Below are 20,730 nucleotides of genomic sequence, written 5' to 3'. Positions count from 1 at the left end.
TTCATCAGTGATATTGGCCTGTAGTTTTCTTTCTTTGTGACATCCTTGTCTGGTTTTGGTATCAAGGTGATGGTGGCCTCGTAGAATGAGTTTGGGAGTGTTCCTCCCTCTGCTATATTTTGGAAGAGTTTGAGAAGGATAGGTGTTAGCTCTTCTCTAAATGCTTGATAGAATTCGCCTGTGAAGCCATCTGGTCCTGGGCTTTTGTTTGTTGGAAGATTTTTTATCACAGTTTCAATTTCAGTGCTTGTGATTGGTCTGTTCATATTTTCTACTTCTTCCTGATTCAGTCTTGGCAGGTTGTGCATTTCTAAGAATTTGTCCATTTCTTCCAGGTTGTCCATTTTATTGGCATAGAGTTGCTTTTAGGAATCTCTCATGACCCTTTGTATTTCTGCAGTGTCAGTTGTTACTTCTCCTTTTTCATTTCTAATTCTATTGATTTGAGTCTTCTCCCTTTTTTTCTTGATGAGTCTGGCTAATGGTTTATCAATTTTGTTTATCTTCTCAAAGAACCAGCTTTTAGTTTTATTGATCTTTGCTATCGTTTCCTTCATTTCTTTTTCATTTATTTCTGATCTGATTTTTATGATTTCTTTGCTTCTCCTAACTTTGGGATGTTTTTGTTCTTCTTTCTCTAATTGCTTTAGTTGCAAGGTTAGGTTGTTTATTCGAGATGTTTCCTGTTTCTTAAGGTGGGATTGTATTGCTATAAACTTCCCTCTTAGAACTGCTTTTGCTGCATCCCATAGGTTTTGCGTCGTCGTGTCTCCATTGTCATTTGTTTCTAGGTATTTTTTAATTTCCTCTTTGATTTCTTCAGTGATCACTTCGTTATTAAGTAGTGTATTGTTTAGCCTCCATGTGTTTGTATTTTTTACAGCTCTTTTCCTGTAATTGATATCTAGTCTCATAGCATTGTGGTCAGAAAAGATACTTGATACAATTTCAGTTTTCTTAAATTTACCAAGGCTTGATTTGTGACCCAAGATATGATCTATCCTGGAGAATGTTCCATGAGCCCTTGAGAAAAATGTGTATTCTGTTGTTTTTGGATGGAATGTCCTATAAATATCAATTCAGTCCACCTTGTTTAATGTATCATTTAAAGCTTGTGTTTCCTTATTTATTTTCATTTTGGATGATCTGTCCATTGGTGAAAGTGGGGTGTTAGAGTCCCCTACTATGATTGTGTTACTGTCGATTTCTCCTTTTATGGCTGTTAGTATTTGCCTTATGTATTGAGGTGCTCCTATGTTGGGTGCATAAATATTTACGATTGTTATATCTTCTTCTTGGATCGATCCCTTGATCATTATGTAGTGTCCTTCTTTGTCTCTTGTAATAGTCTTTATTTTAAAGTCTATTTTGTCTGATATGAGAATTGCTACTCCAGCTTTCTTTTGGTTTCCATTTGCATGGAATATCTTTTTCCATCCCCTTTCTTTCAGTCTGTATGTGTCTCTAGGTCTGAACTGGGTCTCTTGTAGACAGCATATATATGGGTCTTGTTTTTGTATCCATTCAGCCAATCTGTGTCTTTTGGTGGGAGCATTTAGTCCATTTACATTTAAGGTAATTATCGATATGTATGTTCCTATTCCCATTTTCTTAATTGTTTTGGGTTCATTATTGTAGGTATATTCCTTCTGTTGTGTTTCTTGCCTAGAGAAGTTCCTTTAACATTTGTTGTAAAGCTGTTTTGGTGGTGCTGAACTCTCTCAGCTTTTGCTTGTCTGTAAAGGTTTTAATTTCTCCATCAAATCTGAATGAGATCCTTGCTGGGTAGAGTAATCTTGGTTGCAGGTTTTTCTCCTTCATCACTTTAAGTATGTCCTGCCACTCCCTTCTGGCTTGTAGAGTTTCTGCTGAGAGATCAGCTGTTAACCTGATGGGGATTCCCTTGTGTTTTATTTGTTGTTTTTCCCTTGCTGCTTTTAATATGATTTCTTTGTGTTTAATTTTTGACAGTTTGATTAATATGTGTCTTGGCGTATTTCTCCTTGGATTTATTCTGTATGGGACTCTCTGTGCCTCCTGGACTTGATTAACTATTTCCTTTCCCATATTAGGGAAGTTTTCAACTATAATCTCTTCAAATATTTTCTCAGTCCCTTTCTTTTTCTCTTCTTCTTCTGGAACCCCTATAATTCGAATGTTGGTGCGTTTAATGTTGTCCCAGAGGTCTCTGAGACTGTCCTCTGTTCTTTTCATTCTTTTTTCTTTATTTTGCTCTGCAGCAGTTATTTCCACTATTTTATCTTCCACCTCACTTATCCATTCTTCTGCTTCAGTTATTCTGCTATTGATCCCATCTAGAGTATTTTTTATTTCATTTATTGTGTTTTTAATCGATGCTTGATTCATCTTTAGTTCTTCTAGGTCCTTGTTAACTGTTTCTTGTATTTTGTCTATTCTATTTCCAAGATTTTGGATCTTGGAAATAGAATCTTGGATCATCTTTACTATCATTATTCTGAATTCTTTTTCAGGTAGACTGCCTATTACCTCTTCATTTGTTAGGTCTGGTGGGTTTTTATCTTGCTCCTTCTCCTGCTGTGTGTTTTTCTGTCTTCTCATTTTGCTTATGTTACTGTGTTTGGGGTCTCCTTTTTGCAGGCTGCAGGTTCGTAGTTCCTGTTGTTTTTGGTGTCTGTCCCCAGTGGCTAAGGTTGTTTCAGTAGGTTGTGTAGGCTTCCTGGTGGAGGGGACTATTGCTTGTGTTCTGGTGGATGAGGCTGGATCTTGTCTTTCTGGTTGGCAGGTCTACGTCTGGTGGTGTGTTTTGGAGTGTCTTTGGACTTTTTATGATTTTAGGCAGCCTCTCTGCTAATGGGTGGCGTTGTGTTCCTGTCTTGCTAGTTGTTTGCATAGGGTGTCCAGCACTGTAGCTTGCTGGTCGTTGAGTGAAGCTGGGTGCTGGTGTTGAGATGGAGATCTCTGGAAGATTTTTGCCGTTTGATATTATGTGGAGCTGGGAGGTCTCTTGTGGACCAGTGTCCTGAAGTTGGCTCTCCCACCTCAGAGGCACAGCACTGACTCCTGGCTCCTCAATTTGGGATGATGTGTTGTCTATTCATGTATTCCACAGATGCAGGGTACATCAAGTTGATTGTGGAGCTTTAATCCACTGCTTCTGAGGCTGCTGGGAGAGGTTTCCCTTTCTCTTCTTTGTTCTCACAGCTCCTGGGTCTCAGCTTTGGATTTGGCCCCGCCTCTGCGTGTAGGTCGCCAGAGGGCGTCTGTTCTTCGCTCAGACAGGACAGGGTTAAAGGAGCAGCCTCTTCGGGGACTCTGGCTCACTCAGGCCGGGCGGGAGGGAGGGGCACGGAGTGCGGGGCGAGCCTGCAGCGGCAGAGGCCGGCGTGATGTTGCACCAGCCCGAGGCGCGCCGTGCGTTCTCCCAGGGAAGCCGCCCCTGGATCCCGGGACCCCGGCAGTGGCGGGCTGCACAGGCTCCCGGAAGGACGGTGTGGACAGTGACCTGCGCTCGCACACAGGCTTCTTGGCGGCGGCAGCAGCAGCCCCAGCGCCCCACGCCCATCTCTGGGCTCTGCGCTTTCAGCCCGACTCGCGCCCGTCTGTGGAGCTCCTTTAAGCAGCGCTCTTAATCCCCTCTCCTCGCGCACCAGGAAACCAAGAGGGAAGAAAAAGTCTCTTGCCTCTTCGGCAGCTCCAGAGTTTTCCCAGACTCCTTCCCGGGTAGCTGTGGCATATTAGCCCCCTTCAGGCTGAGTTCTCGCCGCCAGCCCCAGTCCTCTCTCTGCGCTCTGACCAAAGCCCGAGCCTCAGCTTCCAGCGCCGCCCGCCCCGGCGGGCGAGCAGACAAGCCTGTCAGGCTGGTGAGTGCCGCTCGGCACCGATCCTCTGTGCGGGGATCTCTCCGCTTTGCCCTACCCAGGTACGTGGGGAGTTTCTTGCCCTTTGGGAGGTCTGGGGTCTTCTGCCAGTGTTCAGTAGGTGTTCTGTAGGAGTTGTTCCACGTGTAGCTGCATTTCTGGTGTATCCGTGGGGAGGAAGGTGATCTCCGCGACTTACTCTTCCGCCATCTTCCCCGGAAGTCAGAAAACTGCTTTTGTTGATGGCCATCAGACCATAGCAGTTCCCTGTTACAACCATTTGTAAATTTCTCAGTTGTCCTTAAACATTGAAGATTTTAAGACCTTAACACCAGGCTCACCAGTATCTCTCAGTCAATGCCCTTGTCTCCACTCTGGTTACTTAAGCAACCATGCTACAAAATATCCAATTTATTGAGATCTGGAATCTCCTCATCAAGAAACTTTTTCTCCATCTTTCCTCAGCCTCTCACTTCCATGTTTATAGCCTAAAATCTCTTACAACCTATAACTTTATACTATTAACAAATCTCAATTTTGAGTATTCTGCATACTAACTACCAACTCCTATTTTTCCTGCTCATTTTTAGTGGCAACCATAATTTACCAGCATCCATTTTTATTATGGCCATTGATCCTGGCACTTTTTACTATGCATCATCTTACTCTTGTCCTGACATCCGTCCATATATAGCTCAGATTCCCTGTGACCAAGAAGGCCTTAATGTTCCCCTTAGCTTGATGACATTTTAGACAGTTTTCTTTCTAAAGATAGACCTCTAACTTCCTTTTTCTTAGAGAATTTACTTTAGAACACTTGCAATTTTAAATTCTTTCTCTGCTCCTTTGAGATGTAAATCAGCCTCTTGCCAGTTTTACAACCTAGGAATGTCTTTCTCAAAGACCTGGGAGCCATCCCTTTAAAATATAATCATTAAGAAAGATAGCACCCCTAGACTGATAAGTTAAGCCAAATATCAAGAGGGAGAGCATTAGCTAGCTGAGTTGACAAAAAACATTGTGGTTTTTTTTTTTTTTTTTTTGAGATGATGAGCCCATATAAAAAGTTAAGTAATAGAAAGCAAACTGCTGTTAAATATGAGATTATAATTCTAATCTTCATGACACTGTTTTGTTGTAACGCTCATAATATAAAATAAAGCCATAATAAAGAATTAACCAAAAAAAAAATAAAAAAGGAGAAGCACCTCTATCTCAGAGTCTCTGTGGGAGGGTAGGAGCCTAAAGTCTTCCATAAGCATTAATTAGCAAACACAGATGGCCTAATCCCATTGACCAACCCACCAAAGAGTTTTCTCTTCCCAGTGCTTCTTCCTCATCTCCCAGTCTGTCTTGAATCCACTCCTACTAGACTCTCTACCTTTCCAAGGAAACCATTCATGCCAGTGTTATCCATGATCTACTTGTTGCCAAAGCTTTAATTCAAGTAACTTCTTTTCATCCATCTTGCTCTCTCAATTAACTCAAATTACTTCCTTCTTTTTAAAATATTTTTTTCACTTAGCTCTCTAACACCATATTTCTGGCTAATCTTCTACGTTTTGACTACCTTTTCCAAGTTGCCTTTGCTAGTGTCTTATCCTTTACTCGATCCCTAAATATCCTAGTTCCCTCAGGATATTGCCTCAGGCTCTATCCTCTTTCCTATGTATTCTCATTCATTAAAAAATATCCTCTACTCCCCATTATTTAAATATTATCAGAGGTCTATTGTGTCTCTGTATTTCTAGGCTCAACCCTGTCCTTGAGCTTCCAACTGTCTGTTTAACATCTCTACTTTCATAAAAAATTAATTGTTTATATACTAAAGGAAAATTATTTTGACTTTACTGACTACACCAAAAAGTTAATGAAGGTATATCTAAGTGAGGTAAAGCAAGACATATATCTGTAATTAGAAAATTAAGTAAAATATTTCATAAACCACTGTTCAGCATTATGGATACCTATCTTTAGGGTGTAAAAATTGTTAGGACCATCATCTCCAAAGCAGATTAATGCTAATTACATATTATATAAAAGTATATGTTTTATTGTTTTGATACAAATCAAAGGCTCACTACATACCTAAGAAATAACACAGTATAAAAGCCCAAGGTTTAATGGTCTGTAACTCCTCTGAAACTTCGAGAGGTTGGACAAGTAATGGTTTTCATACAGTTTTCCATGGGGTTCATCAGGTCTTTGATGATATCTCAGGAATTAAGTAGGGGGAGAAGGGGAGTTTGTAGGCTCTGTCTCCTGCATTCTCTTCAACCAGAGTGTCTTTCGTCTGCTTTATAAATTAAGGGTCCCTGTAGGTTTCAGTTAGACAACATTTAGGACTATATTATATTTTATGGTGTTTTCACTTTAAAAACAGATAATCCTTTACAACAGGGGTCCCCAACCCCCCGTCCGTGGACAAGTACCAGTCTGCAGCCTGGTAGGAACTGGGCTGCACAGCAGGAGGTGAGTGGCCAGGGAGCAAGTGAAGCTTCATCTGCCGCTCCCCATTGCTCCCCATCACTCGCATCACCACCTGAACAAAACCTACCCCCACCCCACTCCCCCACCCTCCCACGCCCCGGTCCGTGGAAAAATTGTCTTCCATGAAACTGGTCCCTGGTGTCAAAAAGATTGGGGACCTCTGCTTTACAAGGCATTTTAATCCTAATGGTGTATTATGTAACATTATTGAACTGTAAATGTTGACTGAGTACTTAAAATAACAAATATGCTGTCAATTCTCAGTGAATATTAGTATTTGGAGTATAATGGAAAGAGCACTAGGACCAGGAGATAGGTTTTCAGTCATTTCCTTTTACTGATTAACTGCATGAACATAACTCATTCTGCCTTGCAAGGCTCTTGTGGCAATTAATTAATTCCATATAATAAGAGTCTGGCCTTATAAGTCTAGTGAGTGTTTGGTGAAGAGCTCAAGGCATACTTGTTAATTTTGAATTCAAAAGGAGTATATTTGATGGAAAGCAATCTCAGTTCTATTACTTATTTCATTCATTAATTTATCAAATCTTTTTTTTTTTTTTTTTTTTTTTTTTTTTTTTTTTTTTTTTTTTGCGGTATGCGGGCCTCTCACTGTTGTGGCCTCCCCCGTTGCGGAGCACAGGCTCCGGACGCGCAGGCTCCGGATGCGCAGGCTCAGCGGCCATGGCTCACGGGCCCAGCCGCTCCGCGGCATATGGGATCCTCCCAGACCGGGGCACGAACCTGTATCCCCTGCATCGGCAGGCGGACTCTCAACCACTTGCGCCACCAGGGAGGCCCAATTTATCAAATCTTTTAAAGCACATTGTCAATACATGTCAGTTTTGTGTAGATTGGCGGTACATTAACAGTAAAATAAATATGATCCCTGCCCTCAAAAAGATTATGCTCTGGAGGAACAGACAGACACTAATCAAATATTTTACAAAATAAGTGTGTATGTGTTTGTATGTGTGTGCGTGTAAAATTTGGTAAGCACTAAGTAAGCATTACCAGGTAACATGACATTGTATAGCTCAAAGCTGCATAGGAAAGTGGAAAAATGTTCAACAATTGGAAAGTTGAATCACTAATAGAAGAAAATAGTTGTAAATCATTATAAATTAGCAAAAAGGCTAAGCTCATGATTATTTTAAAATAAAAGCTGCCTTTATACTTAAAGTACAAGCAATAAAAGTGTTACTTCATGAAAACCTCTAAGGGAAGTTATTTTAATGACTATATCATGATAATTATAATCGGGCTTTCTACCGTTGCTTGTACTATGTGCCTTTGAAGTGCTCACGTTGCTGGAGGGTATATTTCTTACATTCTTAATTATTCCTATGAAAGTTTTCTTCATTATTAATTTGGCCTCTCTATGAAATAAGAATGTGCTAAGTCAATTTCAGCTTAGCTCCTTTGCAAAGGATCACTGAAATTTCAAAAACACTGAGACTTTACTATAACTAGAAGTTATAATCATTAATGCTTACATTTAAATATTAAGCAGATAAATATATACAAGTAATGGAATACAAAATAAAGTAAGACTTTACGTTGGTGTTGGGATGTTTGAAGCTTAAATATTTCTAGAGGCAAAATTCTAGTACTGTAAAAATTATCCTATTATCATGTAAAGTCAAACTTCTAGATTTTTCAAATTGAAGTAGAAAGATGACAAATTTCTATATTAAAATTAAATAAACAAAATATGTTCTCACAAGATAATATTCCTCCTTTTCTGTTGCCTTCATCCAAATTCTAACTTTAAACAGTGAAACTGTACTCTTTTTAATACTGCTTTTCTACTAACACAGTATTTCAAACAATTATCTAAAACAAAAGCAATTAACCAAATTATTTTACTGACAAGAAATAAGGATAGGAAGAATGTCTCCTACACATGCACCTCATCTTCCTTTCCTCATTTTATTTTATTCTTTTTTATTATTTATCTATTTTATACACATTAGTGTATACATGTCAATCCCAATCTCCCAATTCATCCCACCACCACCACCACCCCGCTTTCCCCCCTTGGTGTCCTAACATTTGTTCTCTATATCTGTGTCTCTATTTCTGCCTTGCAAACCGGTTCATCTGTAACATTTTTCTAGATTCCACATATTTGGGTTAATATATGATATTTTTTTTTCTCTTTCTGACTTAACTCTGTATGACAATCTCTAGGTCCATTCATGTCTCTACAAATGACCCAATTTTGTTCCTTTTTATGGCTAAGTAATATTCCATTGTATATACATACAACATCTTCTTTGTCCATTCATCTGTTGATGGGCATTTAGGTTGCTTCCATGACCTGGCTATTGTAAATAGTGCTGCAATGAATATTGGGGTGCATGTGTCTTTTTGAATTATGGTTTTCTCTGGGTATATGTCCAGGAGTGGTATTGCTGGGTCGTATGGTAGTTCTACTGTTAGTTTTTAAAGTAACCTCCATACTGTTCTCCATAGTGGTTGTATCAATTTACATTCCCACCAACAATGCAAGAGGGTTCCCTTTTCTCCACACCCGCTCCATCAGTTGTTTGTAGATTTTCTGAGGATGGCCATTCTGACTGGTGTGAGGTGATACCTCATTTTGTAGTTTTGATTTGCATTTCTCTAATGATTAATGATGTTGAGCATCCTTTCATGTGGTTGTTGGCAATCTGTATATCTTCTTTGGAGAAATGTCTATTTAGTCTTCTGCCCATTTTTGGATTGGGTGGTTTGTTTTATTGATATTGAGCTGCATGAGCTGCTTGTAAATTTTGGAGATTAATCCTATGTCAGTTGCTTCGTTTGCAAATATTTTCTCCCATTCTGAGGGTTGTCTTTTCATGTTGGTTATGGTTTCCTTTGCTGCGCAAAAGCTTTGAAGTTTCATTAGGTCCCATTTGTTTATTTTTGTTTTTATTTCCATTTCTCTAGGAGGTGGGTCAAAAAAGATCTTGCTGTGATTTATGTCATAGAGTGTTCTGCCTATGTTTTCCTCAAAGAGTTTTATAGTGTCTGGCCTTACATTTAGGTCTTTAATCCATTTTGAGCTTATTTTTGTGTATGGTGTTAGCGAGTGTTCTAATTTCATTCTTTTACATGCAGCTGTCCAGTTTTCCAGCACCACTTACTGAAGAAGCTGTCTTTTCTCCATTGTATATTCTTACCTCCTTTATCAAAGATTAGGTGACCATATGTGTGTGGGTTTATCTCTGGGCTTTCTCTCCTGTTCCATTGATCTATATTTCTGTTTTTGTCCCAATACCATACTGTCTTGTGGCCTTTTGTGTTTCCATAAAAATTGTGAAGTTTTTTGTTCTAGTTCTGTGAAAAATGCCTTTGGTTGTTTGATAGGGATTGTCTTGAATCTGTAGATTGCTTTGGGTAGTATAGTCTATTTCACAATGTTGGTTCTTCGAATCCAAGAACATGGTATATCTCTCCATCTGTTTGTACCATCTTAATTTCTTTCATCAGTGTCTTATAGTTTTCTGCATACAGGTCTTTTGTCTCCTTGGGTAGGTTTATTCCTAGGTATTTTATTCTTTTTGTTGCAATGGTAAAAGAGAGTGTTTCCTTAATTTCTCTTTCAGATTTTTCATCATTAGTATATAGGAATGAAAGAGATTTCTGTGCATTTATTTTGTATCCTGCTACTTTACCAAATTCATTGATTAGCTCTAGTAGTTTTCTGGTAGCATCTTTAGGGTTCTCTATGTATAGTATCATGTCATCTGCAAACAGTGACCGTTTTACTTCTTCTTTTCCTATTTGGATTTCTTTTATTTCTTTTTCCTCTCTGACTGCTGTGGCTAAAACTTCCAAATCTATGTTGAATAATAGTGGTGAGAGTGGGCAACCTTGTTTTTTTCCTGGTTTTAGAGGAAATGGTTTCAGTGTTCCACCATTGAGAAGGATATTGGCTGTGATTTTGTCATATATGGCCTTTATTATGTTGAGGTATCTTCCCTCTATGTCTACATTCTGGAGAGTTTTTTATCATAAATGGGCGTTGAATTTTGTCAAAAGATTTTTCTATCTCTATTGAGATGATCATATGGTTTTTCTCCTTCAATTTGTTAACGTGGTATATCACACGGATTGATTTGCGTATGTTGAAGAATTCTTGCATTCCTGGGATAAACCCCACTTGATCATGGTGTATGATCCTTTTAATGTGCTGTTGGATTCTGCTTGCTACTATTTTGTTGACGATATTTGCATCTATGTTCATCAGAGACATTGGCCTATAGTTTTCTTTTTTGTGACATCTTTGTCTGGTTTTGGTATCAGGGTGATGGTAACCTCGTAGAATGAATTGGGAGTGTTTCTCCCTCTGCAATTTTTTGGAAGAGTTTGTGCAGGATCAGTGTTAGATATTCTCTAAATATTTGATAGAATTTACCTGTGAGGCCATCTGGTCCTGGACCTTTGTTTGTTGGAAGATTTTTAGTCACAGTTTCAATTACAGTGCTCGTGATTTGTCTGTTTATATTTTCTATTTCTGCCTGATTCAGTGTTGAAGGTTGTGCTTTTCTAAGGATTTGTCCATTTCTTCCAGGTTGTCCATTTTATTGGCATATATTTGCTTGTAGGAATCTCTCATGACCCTTTGTATTTCTGCAGTGTCAGTTGTTACTTCTCCTTTTTCACTTCTAATTCTATTGATTTGAGTCTTCTCCCTTTTTTTCTTGATGAGTCTGGCTAATGGTTTATCAATTTTGTTTATCTTCTCAAAGAACCAGCTTTTAGTTTTATTAATTTTGCTCTTGTTTCCGTCATTTCTTTTTCATTTATTTCTGATCTGATCTTTATGATTTCTTTCCTTCTGTTAACTTTGGGGGATTTTGTTCTTCTTTCTCTAATTGCTTTAGGTGTAAAGTTAGGTTGTTTATTTGAGATGTTTCTTGTTTCTTGAGGTTGGGTTTTGTTGCTGTAATCTCCCGCTTAGAACTGCTTTTGCTGCATCCCATAGGTTTTGGGTCATGAAGTTTTCATTGTCATTTGTTTCTAGGTCTTTTTTGATCTCCCCTTTGCTGTCTTCAGTGATCTCTTTGTTATTTTGTAGTGTATTGTTTAGACTCCATGTGTATTTTTTACAGATATTTTTGTATTTTTTACAGATTTTTTCCTGTAACTGATCTCTAGTCTCATAGCATTATGTTCAGAAAAGATTCTTGATACCATTTCAGTTTTCTTAAATTTATCAAGGCTTGATTTGTGACCCAAGATATGATCTATCCTGGAGAACGTTCCATGAGCACTTGAGAAGAATATTTTTTCTGTTGTTTTTGGATGGAATGTCCTATAAATTACAACTAAGTCCATCTTTTTTAATGTGTCTTTTAAAGCTTGTGTTTCCTTATTTATTTTCATTTTGGATGATCTGTCCATTGGTGAAAGTGGGGTGTTAAAGTCCCCTACTATTATGGTGTTACTCTCGATTTCCCCTTTTATGGCGGTTAGCATTTGCCTTATGTATCAAGTTGCTCCTATGTTGGCTCCATAAATATTTACGATTGTTATATCTTCTTGGATTGATCCCTTGATCATTATGTAGTGTCCTTCTTTGTCTCTTGTAATAGTCTTTATTTTAAAGTCTATTTTGTCTGATATAAGAATTGCTGCTCCAGCTCTCTTTTGATTTCCATTTGCATGGAATATCTTTTTCCATCCCCTCACTTTCAGTCTGTATGTGTTCCTAGGTCTGAAGTGGGTTTCTTGTAGATAGCATATATATGGGTCTTGTTGTTGTATCCATTCAGCCAGTCTACGTATTTTGGTTGGAGCATTTAATCCATTTACATTTAAGGTAGTTATTGATATGTATGTTCCTATTACCATTTTCTTAATCATTTCGGGTTTGTTATTGTAGGTCTTTTCCTTCTCTTGTGTTTCCTGTCTAGAGAAGTTCCTTTAGCATTTGTTGTAAAGCTGGCTTGGTAGTTCTGAATTTCCTTAACTTTTGCTTGTGTGTAAAGGTTTTAATTTCTCGGTCAAATCTGAATGAGATCCTTGCTGGGTAGAGTAATCTTTGTAGGTTTTTCCCTTTCATCACGTAGATATGTTCTGCCACTCCCTTCTGGTTTGCAGAGTTTCTGCTGAAAGATCAGCTCTTAACTTTATGGGGATTCCCTTATATGTTATTTCTTGCTTTTCCCTTGGTGCTTTTAATATTTTTTCTTTGTATTTAATTTTTGATAGTTTGATTAATATGTGTCTTGGTGTGTTTCTCCTTGGATTTCTCCTGTATGGGACTCTCTGTGCTTCCTGGACTCAATTGACTATTTCCTTTCCCATATTAGGGAAGTTTTCAACTATAATCTCTTCAAATATTTTCTCAGTCCCTTTCTTTTTCTTTTCTTCTTCTGGGACCCCTATAATTCAAATGTTGGTGCATTAAGTGTTGTCCCAGAGGTCTCTGAGACTGTCCTCAATTCTTTTCATTCTTTTTTCTTTATTCTGCTCTGCAGTAGTTATTTCCACTATTTTATCTTTCAGGTCACTTATGTGTTCTTCTGCCTCAGTTATTCTGCTACTGATTTCTTCTAGAGAATTTTTAATTTCATTTATTGTGTTGTTCATCATTGTTTGTTTGCTCTTTAGTTCTTCTAGGTCCTTGTTAAATGTTTCTTGTATTTTCTCCATTCTATTTCTAAGATTTTGGATCATCTTTACTTTATTACTCTGAATTCTTTTTCAGATACACTGCCTATTTCCTCTTCATTTGTTAGGTCTGGTGGGTTTTTACTTTGCTCCTTCATCTGTTGTGTATTTCTCTGTCTTCTCATTTTGCTTAACTTACTCTGTTTGGGATCTCCTTTTCACAGGCTGCAGGTTCGTAGTTCCCATTGTTTTTGGTGTCTGCCCCGCATTAGTCAGGTTGGTTCAGTGGGTTGTGTAGGCTTCCTCTTGGAAGGGACTGGTGCCTGTGTTTTGGTGGATGAGGGTGGATCTTGTGTTTCTGGTGGGCAGGACCACATCTGGTGGTGTGTTTTGGAGTGTCTGTGACCTTATTATGCTTTTAGGCAGCCTCTCTGCTAATGGGTGGGATTGTGTTCCTGTCTTGCTAGTTGTTTGGCATAGGGTGTCCAACACTGTAGCTTGCTTGTCGTTGATTGGACCTGGGTCTTAGTGTTGAGATGGAGGTCTCTGGGAGAGCTTTCATCGTTTGATATTACGTGGAGTTGGGAGGTCTCTGGTGGGTCAATGTCCTTAACTCAGCTCTCCCAGTCAGGGTCTCAGGCCTGATACTGCTGGAGCACCAAGACCCTGTCATTCACACACCCCAGAAGAAAAGGGAGAAGAAAGAAAGAAAGAGAGAGGGAGGGAGGGAGGGAGGGAAAGGAAGGAAGGAAGGAAGGAAGGAAGGAAAAGAAAGAAAGGAAAAAGTTATTAAATTAAAAAATAAAACATATTATTAAAAATAAAAAATTAAAAAGTAATAAATAAAAAAGAAGAGAGTAACCAAACCAAAAAACAAATCCACAACTGATAACATGTGCTAAAACTATCCTGAAAACAACAAATCAAAAAACCGACAGACAGAACCCTAGGACAAATGGTAAAAGCAAACCTATACAGACAAAAGCACACAAAGAAGCATACACATACACACTCACAAAAAGAGAAGAAGGGGAAAATTATATATATATATATATATATATATATATATATATATATATATATATATATAAATATAAAGGAAGAGAGCAACCAAATCAATAAACAAATCTACCAGTGATAATAAGCTCTAAATACTAAACTAAGATGAACATAAAACTAGAAATAAATTTGACTCAGAAAGCAAACCCCAAGTCTACAGTTACTCCCAAAGCCCACTGCCTCAGTTTTGGGATGATTCATTGTCTGTTCATGTATTCCACAGGTGCAGGGTACATCAAGTTGATTGTGGAGATTTAATCCGCTGCTCCTCAGGCTGGTGGGAGAGATTTTGCTTTCTCTTCTTTTTTGGCACAGCTCCTGGGGTTCAGCTTTGTGTTTGGCCCCACCTATGCATGTAGGTCACCCTCTGGTCTCTGTTCTTCTCCTTGACAGGACAGGGTTAAAGGAGCAGCTGATTAGGGGTCTCTGGCTCACTCAGGCTGGGGGGAGGGAGGGATACGGAATGTGGGGCGAGCCTGGGGCAGCAGAGGCCAGCATGACGTTGCATCAGCCTGAGGCATGCCATGTGTTCTCCTGGGGAGGTTTTCCCTGGATCACGGGACCCTGGCAGTGGCAGGCTGCACAGGCTCCCAGGAGGGGAGGTATGGATAGTGACCTGTGCTTGCACACAGGCTTCTTGGTGGCGGCAGCAGCAGCCTTAGCATTTCATGCCAGTCTCTCGTGTCAGCACTGATAGTCGTGGTTCTCGCCCGTCTCTGGAGCTCATTTAGATGGTGCTCTGAATCCCCTCTCCTCGTGCACCCTGAAACAATTGTCTGTTGCCTCTTCGGCAGCTCCAGACTTTTCCCGGACTCCCTCCCAGCTAGCTGTGGTGCACTAGCCCCCTTCAGGCTGTGGTCACGCAGCCAACCCCAGTCCACTCCCTAGGATCTGACCTCCGAAGCCCGAGCCTCAGCTCCCAGCCCTGCCCGCCCTGGCAGGTGAGCAGACAAGCCTCTCGGGCTGGTGAGTGCTGGTCGGCACCGCTCTGTGTGGGAATCTCTCTGTTTTGCCCTCTGCACCCCTGTTGCTGTGCTCTTCTCTGTGGCCCTGAAGCTTCCCCCCCTGCCATCCCCTGTCTCCGCCCGTGAAGGGGCTTCCTAGTGTGTGGGAACTTTCCCTCCTTCACGGCTCCCTCCCACTGGTGCAGGTTCCGTCCCTATTCTTTTGTCTCTGTTTTTTCTTTTTTCTTTTGCCCTACCCAGGTACGTGGGGAGTTTCTTGCCTTTTGGGAGGTCTGAGGTCTTCTGCCAGCGTTCAGTAGGGGTTCTGTAGGAGTTGTTCCACATGTAGATGAATTTCTGTTGTATTTGTGGGGAGGAAGGTCTCCACGTCTTACTCCTCTGCCATCTTGAAGGTCCCCTTGGAATTCCATTTTTAAAACAGTATTTAAAACAGCTTTTCATTTATGCAGTAGAAATTTGGAAATTCCAATATGAGATCATGCTGCTGATTTCACATTGTGACAGGATTTTCTTTTGAAGAAATTGCTGATTCCAGAAGGAGTGTTCAAAAGCAAAGAATCTTTTTTCTTCTAGGGACAAGAAAACAGAACTTTCTCAGTAAGAAGTGGCCCCATAATTTCCATCACCCTCCCCCCTTACTCCTCCCCTTCTTGTAAAGACTGGTGTAGCTAATCTGTTTACGTGGTATTTGAGAAGCCATATATAGATTTGTTTCATCTATATTCACTTGTCTCCTCTTCAATGTGTAAGAAACTTCTAACATTTAATAAGGTCAAAATGAAGGTCTTGACTCTTCTCCCCCAACCTGATCTTCTCACAGTAAAACTCCCTAATATCCTTCACCCAGTGTTTCAACATAGACACAGCATTAGTGCCTCTTTTTCATCAGCCGATTGCACGTCATCATTGTTGTCAGTTCTGAAGCCGAATCTGGCCTCTGTACCCTGACTCCAAGTTAAATCTCAAAGACAGAGTTTTGGGTGAAGTTGGAAAGAATAGCTTTATTGTTTTGCCAGGCAAAGGGGGCCACGATGGGCTAATGCCCTCAGAACTCTTTGTCCCGGGCTTCCATGGTGGCGCAGTGGTTGAGAGTCCGCCTGCCGATGCAGGGGACACGGGTTCGTGCCCCGATCCCGGAAGATCCCACATGCCGCGGAGCGGCTGGGCCCGCGAGCCATGGCCGCGGAGCCTGTGTGTCCGGAGCCTGTGCTCCACAACGGGAGAGGCCACAGCAGTGAGAGGCCCGCGTACAGCAAAAAAAAAAAAAAAAACTCTTTGTCCCGTCCTGGAGGGAGTAGTGAGTTCTACAGTAATATTTCAAAGAGGAGGGTGTGATCAGCTCGTGGACATTCTTCTGATTGGTTGGTGATGAGGTAAGTGGCAGTCAGCATCATCAACCTTCTGGTTCCAAGCAGGTCTGGGGTCTCCGTGCTTGTGGGCAGCATACAGTTAACTTCTCCCACTTGGTGGGGGTTTCAGTATCTGCAAAACAGCTCAAAGATATTGTTATGTGTACCCCTTGCGGGGGAACAAGGACCCTACCCCAAGGCTGCAGTATTGTTTCTTGACTGTTCCTCACTTGTCTCTGCATCCCCTCCCTTTTCTAATTAGCAACTGTTTGAACCTGCCAGTTGGAACTCAGGGAAGTTCATGGTGGCTGAATAAGGCCTATTTACTCTAATCAAGAAATAGGGACACAGAAAGACTTCTGTGTCCAGGAATTCCATGGGGTTCTGCTTGGTTTCACTTCTACCCATCCCCCAGGCCCAAACATTTCTCAAATCTATTTATTTCTTTCCAAGTCCACTAACAGCCCCTAGTTCATGATGTTACCAGTATAATAAGTTGGCCTCACTTCTTCATTTTTGGTCTTCTCCAGTCCATTCTCACAAAAGCAATTCAAATTACTGCACTTTTCTGCTTAAATCTCTCAGTGACTTCTTAGCACATTTAAAATAAAATCCAAACTTCTTACAAAGACCACAAGTCCTTGAATGCTCTAGTTGCTTTGCAGTCTTCCACCTTCACTCTCCTTCAGCAGGAGAAAGCCTTCTGTTCTTGGAACACTATGTTTCTAATGCGACTTCTGGGCACGTGAATATCCTGATCCCTTTCCCTGGAATGTTCTTTCCTCTGCTGTTTGCTTGGATGGCTCCTTCTAATCCTTCAGGTCCCAACTCTAATGTCACCTCTTCAGAGAAACCTTCCCTGATTTTCTCATATAAAGAAGCTCTCCCTGTTTTCTCTCTTCCTACAACCCTGTTTTTTTTTTATAGCATTCAACACAATTTGAAATCAGTCCAACTCTCTGTTTCTTGTTTATAGTCTTAATCTCATTTACAGTACAAATTTCATGAGTGAAAATATTAATTTATGTTATTCATCATTGAATTCTGGGAGGTGATACAGTATCACCATGTAGTATGAACCCAATGAATATTTGCTGCTTGTTTGAATTTGGAGGCTGCATAGCATAAATGCTAATACTATATACAGCTTAGAATCACAGTGACCTCATTTCAGGTCCCCCATTATTTTCTTTTCTGCGTTTTGTCCTTGGGCAACCCACTTAGTTAATTTGAACCCAATTCCTCTTAATTACGTATGTTAAAATATTGATCATAAACATTTATTGAATATTTGACATGTGTAAAACATTCTGACAGATATTTGAAGGGATCAATTATTTTAACTGTTATGATAATCCTGAGGTAAACATTATTAACATTCCCATTTTTTAGATTGAGAAAACTGAGTCTAACAGAGTTAATTAACTTTCCAAAAGTCACAGACCCAACAGTCTTACTTCAGAGACTGTGCTCTGAGGACGCCGTGGGATACTATCTGTAAAGCTGTTGTGGTGGTGATTACTGTAGTTATTATTGAGCCAACAAAGTATGATAAGATTGGAAACTACTTCAGTTACACTCTTGTAACAATAATTCAAGATTTTAGTAGCCATGGAACAGGAGTTCGGGGGTCTTCTCTGTATTTTCCTGCATGCCTGGTGTGAATCATTACACCTGATTTACTGATAATCAGATCAAGAAAATTTATTTATTTATTATTATTTTATTTAGTTATTTTTGGCTGTGTTGGGTCTTCGTGTCTGTGCGAGGGCTTTCTCTAGTTGCAGCAAGCGGGGGCCACGCTTCATCGCAGTGCGCGGGCCTCTCACTGTCGTGGCCTCTCTTGTTGCAGAGCACAGGCTCCAGACGCGCAGGCTCAGTAGTTGTGCTCACGGGCCCAGTTGCTCCGCGGCATGTGGGATCTTCCCAGACCAGGGCTCGAACCCATGTCCCCTGCATTGGCAGGCAGATTCTCAACCACTGTGCCACCAGGAAAGCCCAAGAAAAAAATTTTGACTGTCCACTTTCCCTTAAGTACAATTTTTATATCGTTTTAATTAAATCTTTTGAATTTCAGTAAAACTAACATGATCAGATTTTATTTTCCCAGAATTTTTTGCGTGACATTTTATAAATTGATGTAAGGGCTCTTGTTAAAAAATGCACTTACAACCATTACATCTTACCAGAGACTACATATTCCCAAGAAAAATGAAACCATTTAAAATTTAAATTTCAAATAAATATTTCATTTTCTGGAAATACTTATGTGTTTCAAAATAACCAAGCTTAAATTATTGAAATAAAATCGAGTAGTTTCCTATTTACTGTTCCAGATCAAAGGTGTATTTTCTTTTTTTTTTTTTTTTTTGCGGTACACGGGCCTCTCACTGTTGCGGCCTCTCCCGTTGCGGTCTCTCCCGTTGCGGAGCACAGTCTCCGGACGCGCAGGCTCAGTAGCCATGGCTCACGGGCCCAGCCGCTCTGCAGCACGTGGGATCCTCCCAGACTGGGACCCTGCGTCCCCTGCATTGGCAGGTGGACTCTCAACCACTGCACCACCAGGGAAGCCCAAAGGTGTATTTTCTATGTCCAATTAGAATTTATTTCACTCTCTTTTAAGCTCTTACTGTAGCTTATTCATACCACTTAGCCTATCATCAATCAGGAAGTGTTTTGATTATTTTTTTGTTTTGAATTTGTATACCCCCCAATAAATTCTGAGCTCCTCACAGACAAATAAATGCTGCAGGGCTTGGTAGACCAGCTGTGTTATGACTGAGTGCCCTGATGCTTGGTATCTTATCTTCTATCTCACACACCTACATGTCTGTGGGTTTCCACATTTTCCCTAATAATAAAACATGGAAAAGCACAGTTATAAGAGGTTATTAATGAAAAATTGGGTGGAGGAGTCATATTTTGGTGCTCTGATAGTCTCCCAGCTGAGAGTGCCTCCTTTTTGGAAGGTGGAAACTACAACGTAGTCACGTGTAGTAACAGAACACACTGTACCAAATAGTCATGGTCCAGTGGTTAAGACTCCAAAGCAGGTTAAGACTTCCAAAGCAGGGAGCAAGGGTTTGATCCCTGGTTGGGAAATTAAGATCCCACATGCTGTGTGGACTGGCCAAAAGATTAAGGAAAAAAAAAAAAAGAAAAAGACAAAAAGAAACCAATGAAAAATATTTTTTTTAAAAAAAGTAACCTTCGTAAAGTATTTAGCTGGTGTTTCAATATGGAGGGTCAAGAACTGTAAACCCAGGTCCTGCTCTGACAGTCTCTTATTGCATTAGCCCCTGAGTTAGAAACTTTTTCCAAGTATACTATGACAATCTAGTGAGGGCAACAACAGATACAATGTAAAATAGCCTCAATTTATCAGTGATCCCTCTTTCCCCTTTCTATAACCCCTCCTCCAGGAAGAGTTTTGAAAGATTGCTACAAAGCACAATATTTTATCAACCTTTATATCAACAGCATTCATTACCTATTTCTGCCCAATAAATATTTTTCTTATAATTATAGACCCAGCATTTTCCTCAAGTAATCTGTACCTAAGGTAATGCTGGTGACAAAATTGGTATGTGTAAACACCTCATGAATGATAGCAATGGAGGAATCCCAGTCCTATCCCTGACTACAACCACTTTAATGTATAGAGCCTGTCTTTCATACAGTGTTAGGTGTTTACTTGTATTACCTCCTTTCACACTAGCAAAAAAATTATGAAGTAGGTGTTATTTTAAGCCCATTTTACAAATGAGAAAATTGAAGTTTAAATAACAGTAAGTTTACAGTGAGAACCAGGATGATTGCAGATTCTGTCTCATTTCCTTAAAACTGCCCTTAAGTCTTAACAAGTTCTTGTAGTGATTCTCCATCATAAACTGTAATAAATAAGGACTATATAGATGATTTTATCTTTCAGTATACCAAAATCATGTAATTATGCTTTAGAGTAACATACAATATGTAGATAGGTGAATTGAAGCCGATTGGAAGAAATCATGTCAATACTGTAATTCACTATCCTGTAGGGGGGAAATGCCAGAGCTCCTTGTTGCCTTCTAGATGTATTATAAATATAGCATGCTTTATTTAATCACTATGACATAATATAGAAGCATTCTTTTCTAATTTCGAACAGTTTTATTCTAGTGCATGAATACATTCTCCACCTTGCTGCCCCTGGGCTTTCATTGTTTTGCCCTTTATTAACATCATAGTTTTCATTGAGGGCCTGTCATGTGTTAGGCATTATGCTTAGTGTTAAGACCCATGGATGAATGAAATACTGCTTCTGGTTTCAGAGACATCATAGACAAGTAGTGAAAATGACAGATAAACAGGTAGTATTCAATGGAAATGAGTATTAGATCATAGATAACTGTATATGGCATCTTCTTCATCCCACAC

Source organism: Mesoplodon densirostris, chromosome 2, assembly GCF_025265405.1.
Source record: "Mesoplodon densirostris isolate mMesDen1 chromosome 2, mMesDen1 primary haplotype, whole genome shotgun sequence".
NCBI classification, from domain to species: Eukaryota; Metazoa; Chordata; class Mammalia; order Artiodactyla; family Ziphiidae; genus Mesoplodon; species Mesoplodon densirostris.
This window is presented reverse-complemented; position numbering follows the sequence as displayed.